We start from the raw sequence: 19,953 nt of genomic DNA on the forward strand, positions 1-19,953 counted from the left end.
AATCCACACAACCCACTTTGCCCCCACCACCACCCAAGAGCACCCTGAATGGGGAGAGGGGTCTGTTCACACTGCCTCCCTGTCATTATTTGAGAGCTCTTGCATCTGCTCCCTGGCAAAGTGGAAGCCACGACATGTCCAAGGCTAGGTGGGTTGGGGAGGCTGAGGCAGAGGGAGAGCGAGAGAGACCCCACCCAGGACCCCAAGAAGCCAAGCCCTCTTCCTCTCCCCCTGCTCTCCTTGGGTGCTTTCCTTTGCACCTCTAAAAATAGCAGGGGTTATTCAAGGAAGTTCATCAAGCACTGTCTCTGGGGATGCTGGCACAGGGCGCTTCAAAAATAGACCCCAATCAGGTACAAAAGGATCCAGTCCAAAAGGATCCAGACATGGGCAGCAGCTCCAGATGCTGGGTGGTAGTGGTGGGGGGGGGGGAGTGTCTCCCAGGTTTAGCTCATTTCAAATCCTTGTTCTCTGTTTCTGCTTTCAAAAAATCCATTTACCCTTGATGTAAAAAGAACCTGTAAACCTGTTCTAGATATTATGGAAAACATCAAAAGGCAGTCATACCATCCAAAAATCACCACTGAATCAGCCTGTTCTCTCCCCCACTTTCTCTCTAATGCCCAAGCTTGTGCATGTACACACACACACACACACACACACACACACACACACACACACACTTATATGATTAGAGTAATAGTGCATTTTATATCTTCCTCTGACTCTTTACACACACTCTCTACATCACATCAAAGATCTTTCACTCTGTTTTATTTTCATGCCGTGGTTCTCATTTGAGAGCAGTGCAGCAGCTAAGCACATAAATTTGGCTTCAGAAAGATCAGGGTTCAAGTCCTGGCTCTGTCACTTAAATTTGAAGGCAACAAGCCTCCAACTCAAAAAAAACTTTTTTTCTTTAACTTAGAGAAAGAAAGAAATTGAGAGGGAAGAAGGTATAGAGAGGAGAAGAGAAAGGGAGTTCCAACTCTTATTTTTTATTTTATTTTAATTTTTTATTTGTGATTAATTGTGAGTTACAAGATTATAAGATTCCAGGGTATAGTTCTACACCACACATACTACGAAAGTTATATGTGCCTACCTGAAACTCTTTTAAAATTTTTTTATTAAATACTTTTTTATTAATTTTTATTAATTTATTATTGGACAGAGACAGACAGAAATTTAGAGGGGAAGGGGATATAGAGAGGGAGACAGACAGAGAGACATCTGCAGCCCTGCTTTACCACTCATGAAGCCTTCCCCCTGCAGATAGGGTATTACAGGTTGAGTCATGACAAAGAGAACAGTGCTGGGTGAGAGGAATTCTCCATAGTCACATAGCCAGCTGTCAATCAGGTGGCACTGAGAAGCACCATGAGGGGTGAACATGTCCCCTCTAGGGTCAGATGCTGATGCTGTCACCCCAGACTCCCAGACACTCTGATGGGGCTGTATTTGGAGGTGAGCACCTAGAAGAAGTGATCTAGGTAAATTGAGGCCATTTTATGCAGACCCCAATCCAATGTAACTGATCCTTCTTTATTTTTCAAAGATTTGTTCATTTCTTAACATAAGGGAGAAAGAGAAGAAGAGAGAATCAAAGCGTCACTCTGGCACATGTAGTACTGAGGACAAAACTCAGGACCTCATGTATGAGGGTCCAGTACTTTATCCATGGTGTCATGTTCTGGGCCACATACTGGTCCTGATAAGAAGAGATGAGGACAGTATGACTCAGGAAAGAACAGACAAAGATGCAGCCAGGAGGCCGCTGTCTCTAAGGCAGACAGGAGAGGCCTCAGGGGGAGCTGACCCCCTGCACTCTGGCCTTGAACTCCAAGACTCCTCCACAAACTCCACAAACAAAGCAAGCCTTCTGCCTAGGCCATTCAGTAATGGCATTTTGTTGATCCACTCATAAGCAACTTGCCAGCAGGGACAGTACTTTTCAATGGGTCACAAGGTGAGAGAGGAGCTTCATGCTCCTGAGTTTCTTGGAGTTTGTAGTGACCTTGTGCTACAGGAAGCAGCTTTTTATCCCCATGGGCTGGAAGGGAGCCTAGGAGAGGCCTTCTGGAAGTGCTGGCAGGGCCCTATTGCTGCAGACTGGCCCTGGGGCTGCCACCTGTGACTGCCTTCATGAGAGAAGTGAGAAATGACTCATGCTAAAACTAGACTCTTCTTCTGGGCTTTCATTGGGGCCAGGGTCCCCAGTACCGCTGGACTGTGAGAGCCACAAAGTGTTCTCCTGTGGATGCTGAAGGAAATGAATGCACATGCTGCTATGTTCCCTCCTGGACTGAGGGAATCGGGACTGGGTATGTAGCCCAGCAATCAGGGCTTTACACGTATTTGCATTTATTAAGAATGACTTAGTTTTCACCAGAGCCCTGCTCAGCAATGGCTTATGGTGGTGCTGGGGGTTGAACCTTGGACCTCAGAGCTTTAGGCATGAAGGTACTTTGCAGAATCACTATATTATTTCTCTTCTCTTACATAAATTAAAAAAAAAGTTTCTTTTGACTTATGATGGGAGGTTGCCAAAGAATCACCGAGGCACAAATCACACCCAGGATCAAACTCAGGACCCCATGCATACAAGTCCAGCACTCAACCCACTGAGCCACCTCCTGGGTCACAGCACTGTCTAATGTTGACATGCCCTCCAGGAGACTCTAGTGAGTGAGTAGGTCTGAGAACCAGTGGATTGGAGGAGACTTAGGAACCCACAGGTGGACAGGGAAGGATGAGTATATTTTTTACAGCCCTTCTGAGACAGTGGAATTCAGGCATGCTGCATTGACTCCCTTTCTCTGGGTGTTTCAGAGATCACAGCTGCACGATGTCAGTGGAAACAGCTTGAGTGGACTTGGGTCTTATGATACTAGCTGATTTTCTACTCATGAAATGGGAAATAATCTAGTCAGAATCCAGCACACTCCTTGGTGCCACATCAGAGCTAAAGGACCACTGGAGGTTTAGCACCAGAACTAATCCAGAACAGGCCAGGGCATTCCAAGTTCACCCAAGGTCACAGATTGGAGTGAGGGAGGCCAGGTCTTCCAAGTACACTCCTCACAGTGTAGCTATACTGGATGCCACTGAGGGGTGGGGGCAGGCAGAAAAACCACTACTGCTGCCACCCCACCCACCCTACCCCCAATTTTGGCTCAGCTGACACAGGGATACTCCTCAATTCCAGACTGATCACTCAATAGAATGTTTCAAGTCAAGGCCAAGGGGTGAGATGGGATAAAGCTATTTCTTCAGGCACAATCATAGCCTCTGAAATGTGTGCCTGCCAAGAATTATTTATGTCCATGTCATAGTAGCATTTGGGAACACTGCCTCAGGCAGAACAGCTGACTCACGTTCTAGGTACATTCTCCTTGACTGTCAGAGCTGGTGTAGTCAGTGTAGCAGTGAGGATGCCCAAAGGATGCTCTCATGGCCTATACAGTTCTCTGATATTATACAGAATGGCCTTACTGGGGATGGTTCACTGGAGGAAATCTGATTTTTCCTGACACAGCTGAGCCTATCTCTAAGGCCATCTTAAACTTGGCCCCTTGATGTTCTACCATCTATGAGCAGGAGGTTTGTATTTCCAACAGCATCATTGAGGCCAGTGGTCCAGGAAGGGATCTTTGGGCCTAGCAGACCTGGCTTAGCTCCTGGGCCTTTAGAGAAGTCAAGTATACCCACGAAACCAGAAGAGAGCCCACTGCCCAGGGCACAGAAAGCCAGGTCCTGCTACATCAGCTTTTGTATAAAGGGATTTACTGTTGCTTGAATCTGCAAAGGGAAGACAATGTATATCATTTAGATCAACTTCTCAGCCTCCAGAGGGAGTAATCTTTTAGATGAGTGTAGGTGGGGGAAAGCTGAGAATCCAGGAGCTGGATGTTGGAGCAGGGAGTGGTACAAGGCCCTCAGATCTCCCTCCTCCTGGAATGTGGTTCCTTAAACTTTCTCCCAGTATAAACCCTATACTCAGTCCTAACTATTCATTATTTCAAGAGAACAAGGCTAGAAGGATTGATAATGGAACGAGTTCCTCGAGTACTCTTATTTTCTGAAGTTCGTTTTTAACATACTATCTGTTTAAAGGTAATTTATCAACCTCAAGTCACTCATCCCTACCCCCGGGGGCAATGCCAGGTAGTCTGTCCCATGGTGGCATAGTCTCATCAGCTTAGTTCCACCCTCCTTCACTGCTGTGTAGGAGCCTAGAACCATCTTTGTCCTCTTGGAGTCTCTTTGTTCCTGGCTATAAACTGGGATGAATGAATGTCTTCTGTACCTTGGAGTTGTGATGATAAGGGTTAGGGAAACATAGGGTAAATGATGATTCAAAAAGAAGAGAGGATTCAAACATGATGAAAAGTGGAAATTTCTTGGCAGTTATCATGAGTCAAAGCTCTGTTACATGGAAGGGCACACTGGACTGTCAAAATAGCTCGCTTGGGTAGTGTGCTGCTTTGCTGTATGTTCAAATCCAGGTTCAAGTCCAGTCACCACTGCATTGAAGGGAGCCGCAATGCTATAGTCTCTCTCTTTTGGCTTTCTCTGTCTCAAAGAAGAGGAAAAAGAGGAGGAGTAGGGAGGAGGAGGAGGAGCAGAAGAAAAATCAGGTGAAAACATAAAGTCTACCCCACCCTCTGAAGGGATGTTGGGCCAATCTACTCTGCCGTTCAAAGAAGACCAATCCTGAAATGACTACAGCCTAGAGTGTTCCCAGCTGTGACCATAGACTGCAAGCTTTGGCTGACAGGGACTCAGAGGTTACACAGGCTGCTGTGCTAAATATGAATATATATGAGCTCTGAGTCAGATCGATGGGGTTAACAGTTAATGCTATTTACATACTTTCCTCATATTTGGGAGCTACACTCTGTCCTAATACAGCTTTCTAGTCCTATTCATAACTCTGACACCATCTTCCTAGATAATGCTTTCAATTCACTTGTATGTTAGCTGTCGGGTTCAGGCAAAATTTGCTCAAGTCATGAGCCACATGAATCATACCTAAAATAGACTTCCTAGCTTCTTCACACATGAAGACCCCTAGTTTCATCTGATCCATTCCTATTTTGGGGTTCCTATTTACTAAACACTTTATCTTCATTGATATCTTACCACCTTTCATCCACCAAGTTGTAGACACTACCATTATGCCATCTTCACCTCCTCAGGCAAATGGTATCACCAGTGTGTCCTGGAACCTCACCTTCCCAGAGCTCTAGCAAACTAGGGAAAGATAGAAACAGGCTGGGGTTATAGATTGGCCTGCCAATATTCATGTCCAGCAGAGAAGCAATTACAGAAGCCAGACCTCCACCTTCTGCAAAAAAGAATTTTGCTCTATACTCTCAGAGAGGGAATAAACAATAAGGAAGCTCCCAATGGAGGGGATGGAACACAGAATTCTGTTAGTGGGAACTGTATAGAATTGTACCCCTGTTATCTGACATTGTTGATTATTATTAAATCACTAATAAAAATAAAAAAAACATGTGAGTCTACTTATAGGAACAAAGGAAGATCTTTAAACTTGGAGAACCCAGAGAGGAGAGGGCAGATAGAGGAACCAACCTATCCAAACAGCCAAGAAGCAGAGAGGACCTCAAATTTGAGGGAGGCAGGGAGAGGACAAGCAGAGGGGCCTTATCCTCAGCCAAAGGGAAGCCAGAAAAGTGAAGGCAGAATGTACCAGGGCCTATTTGTGGAATGGAGCCCCAGGCTGGAGGAGGAACCCTCAGGTGTGGGAGACTAGGGGTAGAGTGTCAGAGGAATAATGAACAGATGGATGCAGTGGCCTTGGACAGAGAGAAAGAAGAGGACCACACATCTGAGAAATCAGATGGGCAGAGAGAGGAAGAACGAGCAGAATCAACATGGCGCCCAACTTACAGCTGACTAAACACGAGGGCCTGTGCCTTTGTACACATCCTGGGACTACTCAGGTCAACCATCACCTTAGTGAAGTCACCTTATCTGTAAGCCACAGTGATTCTAATTGCCAATTACCCCTCTGGGAAGGTCATCCCCAAGCTCCTTCCCCCAGGCCCTGAGTCACTGAGTTCTCTGTTCTCTGTGGTTCCTCAATGAAGCCTAGTCCCCTAGAGCCAGAATCCTCTACAAAGAGCAATAGCAGCAGGCAGCTAACAACCATCATACACTATGAGACATCTGGGTGTGCAGACCGTACATTTGTTGCAGAAATGGTGGCATGAAATAGGACTCTTGCAAAGGGAAAGGGGGACAAAGACTGGTTTAAATCAACCTGAGCAGTTCAGACAAAGCCTGAGGATTCCTGATGGGAGCCTGCTTTGGTTGAGTCTGCCCTCTGCCCTTGGAGGGGCCTTATGGGCTGCTACCAGGGAAGAAGAGCCAGGCTGGCAGTCCCAGGGACTCAGGGGGCCAGGGGAGCAGTGGGATTGTTCTGGCACATGCCCTGAGCTTTATGGATTCATGAAAGACAGAGCTCTGGATGTTACCCTCCCAAGTTAGCTTAGAGCCAAGAGAACCAAGGTGTCCAGAGAATGTCTAGGAAACTTCTGGAATATCCCTGGCAGAAATTGGGAAATACTGTGTGGAATAAATAAAAGGAGGCCAAGAACATAAGTTGTTCCTGCTACTGTGACCCAAGAAAAGCCTAAGGCATCCAAAGTGGTGCTAATAATTTAGCGAGTCCATGGCTTTCTCCAGCCTATTAAAAAAATGCTCAGCCCCTTTGGAATATAACTAAACTATGCCTACTAGCTATCTACAAAATGGAATACTCCCCAAATCTTCATATGCACTATTCCAGCCTTTAGGTCCATGCTTGGTCAACAATTTGTTTGGCTTTGTATTTTAACTCTCTTTTCAACCACCAGGTTCTAGATGCTAGCATGATGCCGACCAGACTTCCCTGGACAGACAATCCCACCAATGTGTCCTGGAAGTCTGCTTCCCCAGAGCCCTTCCCCACAAGAGAAAGAGAGAGGCAGGCTGGGAATATGGATCGACCTGTCAATGCCCATGTTCAGTGGAGAAGCAATTACAGAAGCCAGACCTTCTACCTTCTGCACCCCATAATGATCCTTGGTCCATACTTCCAGAGGGATAAAGAATAGGAAAGCTATCAGGGGTGGGGATGGGATACAGAGTTCTGGTGGTGGGAATTGTGTGGAGTTGTACCCCTCTTATCCTATGATTTAGTCAATGTTTCCTTTTCACAAATAAAAAATTTTTTAAAAATCTCAGCATTTTCCTGAGAAATGGATACACTGAGTCTGTTTTACAGAGGAAAAGAGGAGGTAAACATTAGTTATTATCTCCCAGCTACTAGACAACGAAGCTGAGATTCTAATCTAAACTGCCTGATTCAGAAGTCCAAGACTTAACCATATTAGAAAAGATAGAGAATAATAAGTGTTGGCAGGGCATAACTGAAACTCCCAGGCTGGTAGGCATGTAAGCTGCTACGGCCACCTGGAAACAGCCTGGTGGTCACCTCGCCTCAGGTAAGACAGAGCTATGGTGGCATCCCGCAGACCTTCAGCAAGGGTTTGGCCCAAGAAAAACAAGACAGATGTTAGCACAGAAACTTGTTCATGGGTGTCCATGGCAGACTTCTCATGAGGATGAAAACATAAAAACAAGCCCAAGGTCCATTTAACCAAAGAACAGTCAAGCAAAATGTAGCCTGTCCATACAACAGAATCCTCAGCTGCAGAAAGAAATGGAGCTTGGGTGTGCACTGCAGTGTGGACCAACCTTGGCAGCACTGTGCTAAGTGGTGGATTATAACTACAGAGGAGTGTAGGAAATGTCCAGGAGAGGAAATCACAGACAGAAAGGGACTGGAGGCTGCATAGTGTGAAGCTAGAATTCTGGAAGAAGGTGATGGGTAGAGATGTTTCTTTTGGGGCAGGGGATGATAAAAATATTCTAAAATAGATTGTAGTAGGAGTTCCACAATTCTGTGAATGCACCAAAGATCACTGAACACATGTTCAGAACGAGCAACTATATGATGTGTGAATTATTTTTCAACAAAGATGCTATTTTTCATAAGTCGAGGATTAGATGGTAAGAAGGAAAGGAAGAGGATCTCAGATGTGGTACAGTGAATAAAGTCTTGAATTTTTCTCAGGCCTGAGGATTCCAGATGTGGTACAGTGAATAAAGTCTTGAATTTTTCTCAGGCCTGATGTCCTAAGTTCAATTCCTCAGCATCCTATGTGCCAGAGTGATGCACTGGTGCTCACTCTCTCCCCTCACCCCCCTTCTTTCTCTCTGCCTCTCCCTCATTAACAGACAAATGAATATTTAAAAAGAAAAGACAGGAAGAAAAAAAAACAATCATGATCCCCAAGGGAAAACATGCAGGATTGTTATTTTTATGTTCGTTTATTCATTCAATAAATCTCAAGGCCCTATAGCACACCAGGCATATATGACTGAAGGCCCCCAGCCTAGTTGAGGAGAGAAGGTGTGGGCATCTTAGCCATGCTCCCTGGGAAAAGCAGCCAAGGAGAACCAGTCAGGATGAAACTAATCCCCACCTAACATGCTGGCAGTAATGAGCAAGTCTAACACTACCATGTGGCGGAGACTCAGACAGCCAGGTAGACTGCCTGGAGAAGGAGGCACAGCTGGGTTTTGGAAGGAAGCCTGGTCATGCTTAGTAGGACTAAAGATGCACATGGCCTGCCACTATGCCAGTCCTGTGGCTTATAGGCCACAGCCTAGGTGAATGCTTACACAAGGTACAAGGTAGGATGCTGCATCGAAGTGCAGTTCACCTCAAAGCCTGCAGACAGCAAAAGCTGAATAAGGGCAAGGGGCTGGCATACTTTAACGACGACTTTTTAGTCACTATCAGGCCACCCCATTAGCTGGGGCCCTAGTTGGGGAGTCCTGAGATTCCCAAACAGACATGATGGGCTTAGACCTAGAATAAATCCCTCTCTCCATTGTTACCGGTGATCTCTATCAGGAGCAACACAATAGACCCCTTTGGGGGCCCCCATAGGACCTTGCCCTCAACTTGAATCAACAATGGTAAAGAATGTTCCATCCTCCAAAGGGAGGATGGACAACGTACTCTGCTACACCTGAGGAAGATGGATCAATATTGGGGCAGCTTGGAATGTTCCTACTCATGACCTCAGAATGTGAGCTCAGATCTACAGGGATGCAGAGGTCACATAGGATCCTAAGCTGAATATGGGCCCCAGATCAAATCAAACCGATGGGGTTTATAGTCAACAATATTAATACACTTTTCCCATATTAGAGTGCTACTCTCTTCCCTGATCTAGCTTTCTGGTCTTTTTTCCAGTCATTACATCATCTCCCCAGACTATAACTTGGATTTACCTACATATCAGATTTCAGGCTCAGGGAAAAAAAAAAACCCAACTAGTATAGCCACAGGTCCTTTGGAATATAACTAAAATATGGCTACTAGCTGTCTACAAAATGGAGGACCCCCTCCCAACTCTTCATCTGCACTATTCCAGCCTTTAGGTCCATGCTTGGTCAACAATTTGTTTGGCTTTGTATGTTAACTCTCTTTTCAACCACCAGGTTCCAGATGATAGCATGATGCCGACCAGACTTCCCTGGACAGACAACCCTACCAGTGCGTCCGGGAGCTCAATTCCCCAGAACCCTGCCCCATTAGGGAAAGAGAGAGACAAGCTGGGGTTATAGATTGACCTGTCAACACCCATGTTCAGCAAGGAAGCCATTACAGAAGCCAGACCTTCCACCTTCTGCATCCCACAATGACCTTGGGTCCATACTCCCAAAGGGTTAAAGAATAGGGAAGCTATCAGGGGATGGGACAGGATATGGAGATCTGGTGGTGGGAATTGTGTGGATTTGTACCCTCTTATCCTATGGTTTTGTCAGTGTTTCCTATTTATAAATAAAATTAAAAAATAAAGAAAAAAAAAAAAGCCTGCAGACAGACGAACCCAGGAGCAGGAGTGCAAAAAGCTCTGCTGGCAGGCATGTGAAACAGAAACAACAGGAAGGTCCCAGTAAGACATTCCTGCACTACTGAAACCTTGCCCACAATGCAATGCATCTAAAATGGTGACTTAGCAGAGGCCATGCCACTGAGGCTTGTATAGTCACATTCTGGAGTGGACACACAGATAACAGAGCTGCCAGAGGAGACCTGTCTCAGCACCAGTCCTGATACTAAGTGACAATGTGCATATTATGTGACATATGAGTGTACAAGGTACACCAAGTTAAAAAACAAAAAAACAAAACTCTGCACACAATATGCTTCATACAGGCAGATACTGGAGTGACTAAAGTCCAAAAACCAGTGTGGGAATCATTCCTACCAGATTCTAGACACTCCTCCTGAGGAAGAAGAAGAGAGAAACTGAGACCAACCAGGGCACTCAGCTGCACCTATCACCATTTGTCTAAGATGTTATTCGAAATAGCTTTCACAGTTCAACTGAAGTTCTTAGGGCTGAAATCACTGAGCTCTTCAGAGAGTTCTGTGAGACAATACAGAGAAACCTTAGCCTGAATTCCACAATGGTGACATTTTGCAAAGGTGTAATATACTGTCACTGTCAAGATTCTGATGTTGATACAACCCATAAACGTTAGATTCCACAGTTTCACTCCTGTCTCTCTGTCTCTGTCTCCATCTCCCTCCCTTTCCCCCTCCCTCACTATGTGTGTGTCATGTGCTACATGATTATGTCACTGGCACAAATTGTATATCTACTCCTTACAATCAAGACAGGCAAGGAGTTCTCTATAGTTAGAATGCCATCCCCCTGCCCCTCCTTTCTACAGTCCTTCCTCCCATTGATAGAACTGGAGCCTCATACATTTATGATTTCACTACTCAGGGTTCTGTTCACACACACACACACACACACACACACACACACACACACACACACACACACACACACACACACACCATAGCACAGAAGCTTCCTCTGTTGCCATAGCAGCTCTCATGTGGCACCAGGGTTTAAAGGTTTGAACTTGGCTTGTGTGCATAGCAAGGTAGGCACTCTACCTGGTATAATTTCTCCCTGGATCTTGTGGCCCTTCTATAGCCCCTCTTTCTCTCTTCCTACTCCTTGCCTTGTTCCTAAACCTGGCCACCCACTATACTAAGTTCTACTTCTCAGCTTATGTCATTTCAAAAGTTGTCTATCAGTGGAGTCGTACAAAATGTGACCTTGGACTGAAGTTCAAGAAAAAGATGACTTATCTCAATGACAGAAATTTGCATGAGAGAGAAAGAGAAATAAGGGGAGGGAGGGATGAGGGAAGGAGGGAGGGAGGGAGAGAGAGGGATAAAGAGAGAGAGAGAGAGAGAGAGGTTGAGAAAGAGACAGAGAGAGAGAGAGAGAGAGAGAGAGAAGCCAGAGCACCACTCAGGCACACATAGCAACAGGAATCCAACTGGGAGCTTCAGGCATGCAAGCCCTGTGCTCTACCAGCTGAACAATATTCATGGTCACAGTGATTGTTTTTTTAAAATATTTATTTATATATTCCCTTTTGTTGCCCTTGTTTTATTGTTGTAGTTGTTATTGATGTTGTCCTATTGGATAGAACAGAGAGAAATGGAGAGAGGAGGGGAAGATAGAGAGGGGGAGAGAAAGATAGACACCTGCAGACCTGCTACACAGCCTATGAAATGGTCCCCCTGCAGGTGGGGAGCTGAGGCTCAAACCAGGATCTTTACTGGGGTCCTTGCACTTTGTACCACATGCACTTAATCCACTGTGCTACTGCCTGACTCCCTGATTTTTTTTTTCTTCTTTTATTTTTCTTTTAACCAGTCTCACTGCAGTATGACCCATGTTGCTGCAGGCATCAACAGTTTCTTCCTTTTTATTGCACAATGGTATTCTATGGTGTAAACGCACCACATGATTACTAATGATTATTCAAGTCTCAGGGATTCACATCTCTGGGCTGACTTTTTCAGATAGGCAGTGAGAGAGAGATACCTAGCAACAAAGATTTTTCCAATACAGTGGGGACTTTTATTGAACCTGGACTACAAGCATAACAGAGGTCATTTGCTTAATTTTTTCCCCTACCATTCCCTCTCATCTTTTGATTTTTAAAAATTTTCATTTATTTATTTATTTATTTATTTATTTTTATATTATTGAATAGAGATAGAGAAATCAAGAGGGAAAAGGGGGTAGATAGTATAATGATTATGCAAAGAGACTCTCATGTGTGAGGCTTGCTCTGAAGTCTCAGGTTCAATGCCCTGCAACACCATAAGCCAGAGATTAACAGTGCTCTGGTTAAACTAATAATAATGAGTTGGGCGGTAGTGCAGTGGGTTAAGCACACGTGGCACCAAGTGCAAGGACCATCATAAGGATCCCAGTTCGAACCCCTGGCTCCCTACCTGCAGGCAAGTCACTTCACAGGCCGTGAAGCAGGTTTGCAGGTGTCTGTCTTTCTCTCCCCCTCTCTGTCTTCCCCTCCTCTCTCTACTTCTCTCTCTGTCCTATCCAATAAGGATGACATCAACAATAATAATAACTACAACAACAATGAAAAAAACAGGAAGGGCAACAAAAAGGAAATAAATAAACATTAAAAAATAATAACAAGAGGGAAAAGGGAGATAGAGGGGAGAGAAAGGAGAAACAGAGAGAGACCTGCAGCACTGCTCCACCATTTGTGAAGCTTTCCTCCTGCAGGTGGGTATCTTGGGCTTGAACCAGGTCCTGAGCATGATAACATACCAGGTGTGCCATAGCCAAGCCCCTTCAGAATTTTTTTAAAAAAGGATACAGGGGCTGATTCAACTTTTGGCCATTATGATCCCTGCACTGTTTTCATTCTCACCTGGCTAGAGGGAGTGTGGCTTTTCACAGTGTTGTTGATCTCACCATGGATGCACAGACTCTCTCCCATGTGCTGTGAGCAGAGGGAGGAAGGGGTGGCTATAAGGTGGTGACCAGGATGGGTCTAGTGCAGCCCATGTGCTAAGAGAGGGCAGGCCTGCATGCAGACTTGAGACCAAACACCCTTTGCCAAGGTACCAGACCTCACATGGGTACAAGGAAGCCAGTCTAAACTCCTTGGCCTCTGGAGCTGTGTTTTGGGGATCCCTCTGCAAGTTCTTCCCCTTTTCCCTTTTGTCTAAAGGGGGCAGGGCTCCAGGTAGACATACAGATAGCTGGCATCTTCCAGAGGCTCCAGAGAAGGTCTAGAATTGCCAGAGCAGTGTGTGTCACCCACTGCTGAGCTCCAGGAGCAATGGAGCAGCACTGTGGTGTCTCTTCTCCTTTCTCTGTTTCCCTCTATCTCCCTCTCAGTCTTTCTCTCCTCTACTTCTCGTTCTCTAAATACAATCTGGGATTGGGCAGTGGTGTACCTGGTTAAGTGCACAGTGCACGAGGGCCCAGGTTCAAGCCCCTGGTCCCCACCTGCAGGGGGAATGTTTCATGAGTGGTGAAGCCGGCTTTCAGTTTCTCTCTGACTCTCTTCCTCTCTATCTCCCCCCTCTCTCAATATCACTTTGTCTCTATCCAATAGTAAACAAATCAAAAAATTAAAAACAAATCTGGCCATGGTGATAGAATCCCACAAGCTTGAAGCCTCAATGAAAATCCTAGGTGGCCTTGATGGGCCTAGAACTTGAATAAATCCCTCTCTCCATTGTTACTGGTCATCTCTATCAGGAACAACAAAGTAGACCCCTTTGTGGGCCCCCATAGGATCTTTGACCTCAATTTGGATCAACAATGGTAAAGAATGTTCCATCCTCCAACGGGAGGATGGACAACGTACTCTGTGCTACACCTGAGGAAGATGGGTCGATACTGGGGCAGCCTGGAATGTTCCTACTCATGACCACAGAATGTGAGCTCAGATCTACAGGGATGCAGAGGTCACACAGGCTTCTAAGCTAATTATGAGCCCCAGATCACATCAAATCGATGGGGTTTACAGTCAACAATATTTATACACCTTTCCCATATTAGGGAGCTACTCTCTTCCCTGATCCAGCTTTTGGTCCTTTTTTCAGCCTTGACATCATCTCCCCAGACAATAACTTGGATCCACTGGCATATAAAATTTCAGGCTCAGGAGAAAAAGAAAAGAAAAGAAAACAAAACAAAAAAACCAAAAAAAAAAACCAGTATAGCCACAGGCCCTTTGGAATTTAACTACAATATGCCTACTAGCTATATGCAAAATGGAGGACCCCCCAAATCTTCATCTGCACTATTCCAGCCCTTAGGTCCATGCTTAGTCAACAATTTGTTTGGCTTTGTATGTTAACTCTCTTTTCAACCACCAGGTTCCAGATGCTAGCAGGATGCTGACCAGACTTCTCTGGACAGACAACCCCACCGGTGTGTCCAGGAGCTCTGCTTCCCCAGAGCTCTTCCCTTTTAGAGAAAGAGAGAGACAGGCTGGGAGTATGGATTGATGTCAACACCCATGTTCAGCAAGGAAGCCATTACAGAAGCCAGACCTTCTGCATCCCACAATGACCTTGGTCCATACTCCCAAAGGGTTAAAGAATAGGAAAGCTATCAGAGGAGGGGATGGGATACGGAGTTCTGGTGGTAAGAATTATGCAAAGTTGCACCCCTCTTATCCTATGGTTTTGTCAATGCTTCCAAAACAAAAAAACTGGGTGTAAGGGGCCAGTGGTGGCACACTGGCATACCCAGTTGTGCACACACACACACACACACACACTATGTGCAAGGATTGGGGTTCAGTCCCACTTCCCAACTGCAGGGCATCTCTCTTTCTCTCTCCCTCTCTACCTCCCCCTTCTCAATTTCTCTCTGTCCTATCAAATAAAAAATATAAGTGAGTAAAAATAAAATTAAAAAACTAGGTGTAATAATGTTCTGTCATTGTTTCCTTTTTCATTCTCACCCTCTTATGAATATTCAGTGAAGTTTTCTACAATGGAAACAGAATCAGACATGTCTGATTAAAAGGATTTGCCAACATGTGAAAAAAAAAACATGCTAGCCCCTACAGGCTTATTTGTTTGTTTTGGAAAAGTCACTTCTCATAAGAATGTGCTATGTTAACTTAAGGGTTTGCTATTATTACTTTAAGTCAACTACAAATAGCAATTAAAATTGTATTAGTGCTAATTGTATTAATTGTTAGGGATACTTTTTTTTTTTTTTGCTAGGAGGGTTCATCCAGAGGCTTGGTGCCTGCATTACTCCACCACTCCTGGTGACCATTATCTTTCTTTTATTTTTAAGTAGAGGGTAAAAGATGGAGAAAGAATGAGAGACACAGCCACTGCTCCTGAAGCAACAACCAGGCTAATGTTTTGAGAGCGAGGAAGAGAGAGAGAGAGTGAGTGAGAGTAGTGTGTGTGGTCTGGTATCAGAAAGAGAGGACCCAAACAAATGACTCAACAGCTCTGACTTGTATTTCCCTGAAGAGTAAAAACGATGGCATCTGTTGATGTGCTCACTGGCTGTTTCCACTCGAGTGGCTTTAGGAATTTCTATTGCTCCCTACCCGATTCTTTCACTTAGAGAGAGGAAGAAAGAGACACAGAAACAAGAGCAGCAGCACAGCACCACTACAACCATGGTGTTCCTCTTGGGTGCCAGGGCTGGAACCCAGGGCCCTGGACCAGCTAAAGCATTTATTTCCTCTCCTGAGTGAGCATTCCTTTGCTCTCCTGGCCTTCACCATCCATTTTAGAATTCAGCTCTTTATCCTATCTGCTGAGTGGTAAGAGTCCTTTACCAGATGTATGGCAGGTTTATATTTCCTCCCATGCTATAGTTGTCTTTTCAGTTTCTTGTTTCTTTTTAAAGGAGTTACAGCACCAATCCACTATCCCTGGAGCTTCCTGACACCTGGGACCCAGAGCTCCACAGCCTCTTCACTTGGGGAGCACTAGAAGACCCTATTAGGGGACTGCACACTCAGGGAGACAAGAGAACACCATGACCTACAGGAGACCTGGACATGCCCCAAATTTAAGGGACAGCACATACATAGAGGGACAGTGCTCCAAAGCAGCCGGCAGACAGTTATCAGGACAGACAGAGCTCTTCTGTCTTAGAACAGTGGCAGCAATCCCCTTTCTTGAGACCCCTTTTCAAGTGACCTTCATTATAATCTCTTCCCTTTTGCTCTCCCTACCTGAGCTTTGCCATGGGAAGCCCTTGAGGATAACCCCTTACAATGGGGGTGTCCCCCATCATCTTGCTCAGTCAGGAAAGGGAGTAAACTTTGAGTTAAACCAAGGGGCCTCAAAGGGCACAGCATTAGAGCATAGGACATGCAGGCCTGAGACACCAGTTTGCACCACTCACTCAAGCTCTCTCTCAGAAAAATGGACAACTGGGCAAATCTAGAAAAATAAGACTTTCAGGCAAAGACAAGAAAGCGTCTCCCCTGGAGGGGAAGCACTGCTCAGAGTGCCCCCCACCCCATGAGGCTGACTCCAGCACCCCTCCCCACCCCCTACCCCCCAGCCCTATAATCCAAACTCCTCCACTGTTGTGTTTGCAACACCTCCGGATTTAGTTTTCTCTCTGAATCTCATTACTGTCCCATTTGCCTCTCTTCCTGAGCTTTGCAGGCAGGTGGTAGGCATTCAGCAGGAGGGAAATGAGTTGGCAACAGGGCTTCCCCCCACCCCCCACTGTGGGTTAGGGGGCATGCAGTGAAGGAGGTCCACACACCATGGACTAAAATTCCAGCCAGTGATCTGGTCAGATAGACAAACAGTAGGTGAATCTTACTGAGCACTGAGGCTTAGCATTAGGGAGCACAGATGATAAACTGGCTGTGCTCTGGCACCTGGCCCGGCTCACTGGGACACAGGGCAGTGCAGGGATGTCCTTCCTGGCAGCAGGGCCCTAAGAAGTCAGACTTGCACATGGCAAGGCACCAGGCTGTGTGTGTTTGTGTGGGGGGAGCAGAGTGTGACCATCAGCAACTCAGAGCAGGGGGGTGAGCATAGAGAGAGGGCATGCCCCCTGAAGGACAGTCAAAGGGACAGACACAGGGACAATGGGGGTGGGGAGGCCCTTCTGCATAGGAGCAGCCACCTGTGCCTACCTTGCCAGTCTCAGAGGCCACCAGTCTGGCCCTGGGTCTAGTTCTGATGAGGGCACCATGAGGGGGTGGGTAGGATGGTGGTGAGCATCTCAACCACACAAGGTCCTCTGTTGGAGCAGAACAGAGGTGACAAGATGTTCAGGGATTGTGTCTCCACACAGGCCCTGGAACAAACAACCTTGTAGCCCCACTCAGCTCAACAAAGATAAGGCACGAACTGCAGGAAGGAGATGGCCACACAGAAGGGGTCCTGGCCTGCAACCCCTGGGGATGTTCAGCAGCCATCAGCTTCCTCAGATCCAGCCAGGACACTGGAGGACACAAGACCAGCCATCTGAGGACCACTTAACAGCATGTGGCCTAGGGCTGATCAGTCCACCTGCCCCTATGCCCACCCCCCAAAAAACCAGAGTGCCCATCAAACCCAGGTAAGCAGAACTGACCTGGCTCCATGCCCACACAGGCCGGGGAGGCAGTATTGTCCAGGGCCCTGCAGCCAGCTTGCTGCAGCCATCGGCTCCTGCATGGACAGAATACACAGTTAGCTGAGTTGGGCTCTGGGGTGGGGGGAGCAGGAGGCCCATCCCTGAGCCCCAGCCTGTCCCTACCCAGTTACTGCATATGCACTGGGGCTCCCAGCACAATGCCACTCACAATGGCCCCCAGTGGTCCTAAGACACCTCATCACTGCCCATCAAACACACTGTGGGAGTCCCTGGATCCTGTGACAGCCTCCCTTCACAGGTCTTTCAAGTCCAACAGAGGCCTTGGACCTGGGCTGGGAGCAAGGAAGGCAAGAGAGGACAAGGCATGCGGCAGCCTCCAACAGAGGGGATTCCCTCAGTAAGATGAGCAGGTTATGTTCCGCTCCTAGGCTCAGTCCTGCAGCATAAGATGCTCTCCAACTGCTATGATACATTCCGTGGGGAGCTGGGAGCCCCCGGCAGAAATCCTTCCAAAGACAGTTCTGAGGTGGGGGTAGGAGCTAGTTCACCCTGTAAGAACACCGGAGTACATGCCTGATGCCCCAGAGGCCACAGGTTTAGTCCAAACACCACCTTATGCCAGAGCTGAACAATGCTCTGGACTCTGTCAAATCAATCAATCAATCAGTCTTTCCCCTTTTTTGCCACCAGGATTATGTTGGGGCTCAGCACTTGCATGACACCACTATTCCTACAAGACATTTCCCCTCCCCTATTTTCTCTTTTGATAGAGGGTGAGAGACAGAAAGATATACAGGGAGAGAATTAGAGACAGAGAAGGAGAGACTTGCAGCACTATTTCACTGCTCTTGAAGTCCTCCCCCTCAAACAGTGACCAGTCTTGAGTCTGGGTGTTCACACAGGCAATGTGTGTACTCTACTGGGTACACCACCACCTGCACAAAATCTTGGCTTTTGTTTATTTCTTTTTTTCCCCCTTTTGCTGCCTTTGTTGTTTTATCGTTGTTGTGGTTATTATCATTGTTTTGTTGTTAATGATGTCATTATTGTTGGGTAGGACAGAGAGAAATGGAGAGAGGAGGGGAAGACAGAGAGGGTGAGAAAAAGACATGCACCTGCAGTCCTGCTTCACTGCTTGCAAAGTGACCCCCCTGCAGGTGGGGAGCCAAGGGCTTCAACCAGGATCCTTGAGCCTGTCTTTGTGCTTCACACCATGTGGGTTTAACCCGCTGTGCTAGAGCCCAACCCCGTTTGTTGTTTGTTTCTTTTTAAAGAGTGCTATATCGGGGGCCAGGTGGTGGTGGTGGTTAAGCACACATATTATCAAGTACAAGGACCTGGGTTTGAGCCCCCCCCCCCCCCGCACCCCACCTGCAGGGGGTCTGCTTCACAAGTAGGGAAGCATGTCTACAGGTATCTATCTTTCCCTCCTTCTCTCTCCTCTCTCAATTTCACTTTGACCTATCTAATAAAAATTAAAAAGGGGAAAAATGGCTATTGGGATTGATGGATTCGTAGTACAGGCACTGAGGAGACAGACAGAGAGAGAGAGAGAGAGAGAGAGAGAGAGAGAGATTCATGGCTGGGTAAGAGTTTACCCTGTAGAATGCCTTACCATGCTTACCATTTATGAGGCCCTTGGTTTGAGCCCTGGTGCCACATGGCAACACCATGCAATTAGGTGGTCTCTCTATCCCCCACCCAGGTCTCTCCCTGTCTCTAAATGAGGAGAGTGAAGAGACTGGGCCTGGGTGGCCACCCAGCAATATCACACATGCACCCAGCTGTGAATGCATTCTACTGCTCAGCAGGCATAGAAGGAGCTCCAAGCCTGGCCCTTTTCCTGATGGAGAGGAAAACTCCAAGCCAGGGGGGCTCCTAAGGTCCTTGCTGTCCTTAGAATTCTATGCCAATGAGATAACTTCCCTATGCCTGATGCCTAAGGGGATCCATATACACAATCTGGGTTTGCAAAAATGAATTAAGATACCGTCTAATTGCAAAGAAGTATGATGGAGGTTCCCAGGCCCTGGGCCATCTGTCTCAGTCACTGTAAGAGAAGGTGCTGGGGTTTGAAACAGGCGTCAATGTTCAAGGTCTGTGTAGCAGAGCCTCTACTTGCTTACTCACTAAGCACAAAGCCAAACCTTGCCTTACAGGAAGGGTGTGTTGTGCAAAAGGGAGCCTGGGTCATTCTTTGAAAAATCTCAAGTGTTGATTTGCAGAATCTGACCCTGGTTGGGTCCTGGTTTCGAAGACCATACCACCTCCTGTAAGGTGAGGAGTGACAACAGGCTTCTATCAGAAGCCTGATGCTATGCTATCTTCCTCTGCATTTAGTCAGGTTTTTTTTTTACATTACTTTTTAATTTTATTAGTGATTTAATATTGATTTATAAAAATTACATGTCAA

General features: G+C 46.4%; 1 protein-coding gene across 11 annotated transcripts in view; it reads right to left on the reverse strand.

Moving 5' to 3' along the window:
- Window positions 1-19,953, reverse strand: part of TENM4 (teneurin transmembrane protein 4) — a 545,270-nt gene that overhangs the window by 354,725 nt on the left and 170,592 nt on the right. For 10 of the 11 annotated variants that reach the window (XM_060176742.1, XM_060176743.1, XM_060176746.1 and 7 more), the window contains exon 3: window positions 17,538-17,614. The gene's annotated coding sequence lies outside the window, so the exon portion shown is untranslated. Of the gene's footprint in view, window positions 1-17,094; window positions 17,202-17,537; window positions 17,615-19,953 lie in introns of all 11 variants that reach the window. The other variant, XM_060176737.1, reaches the window with a different exon arrangement.

The sequence above is a fragment of the Erinaceus europaeus genome, chromosome 17 (genome assembly GCF_950295315.1).
Source record: "Erinaceus europaeus chromosome 17, mEriEur2.1, whole genome shotgun sequence".
Lineage (NCBI taxonomy): Eukaryota > Metazoa > Chordata > Mammalia > Eulipotyphla > Erinaceidae > Erinaceus > Erinaceus europaeus.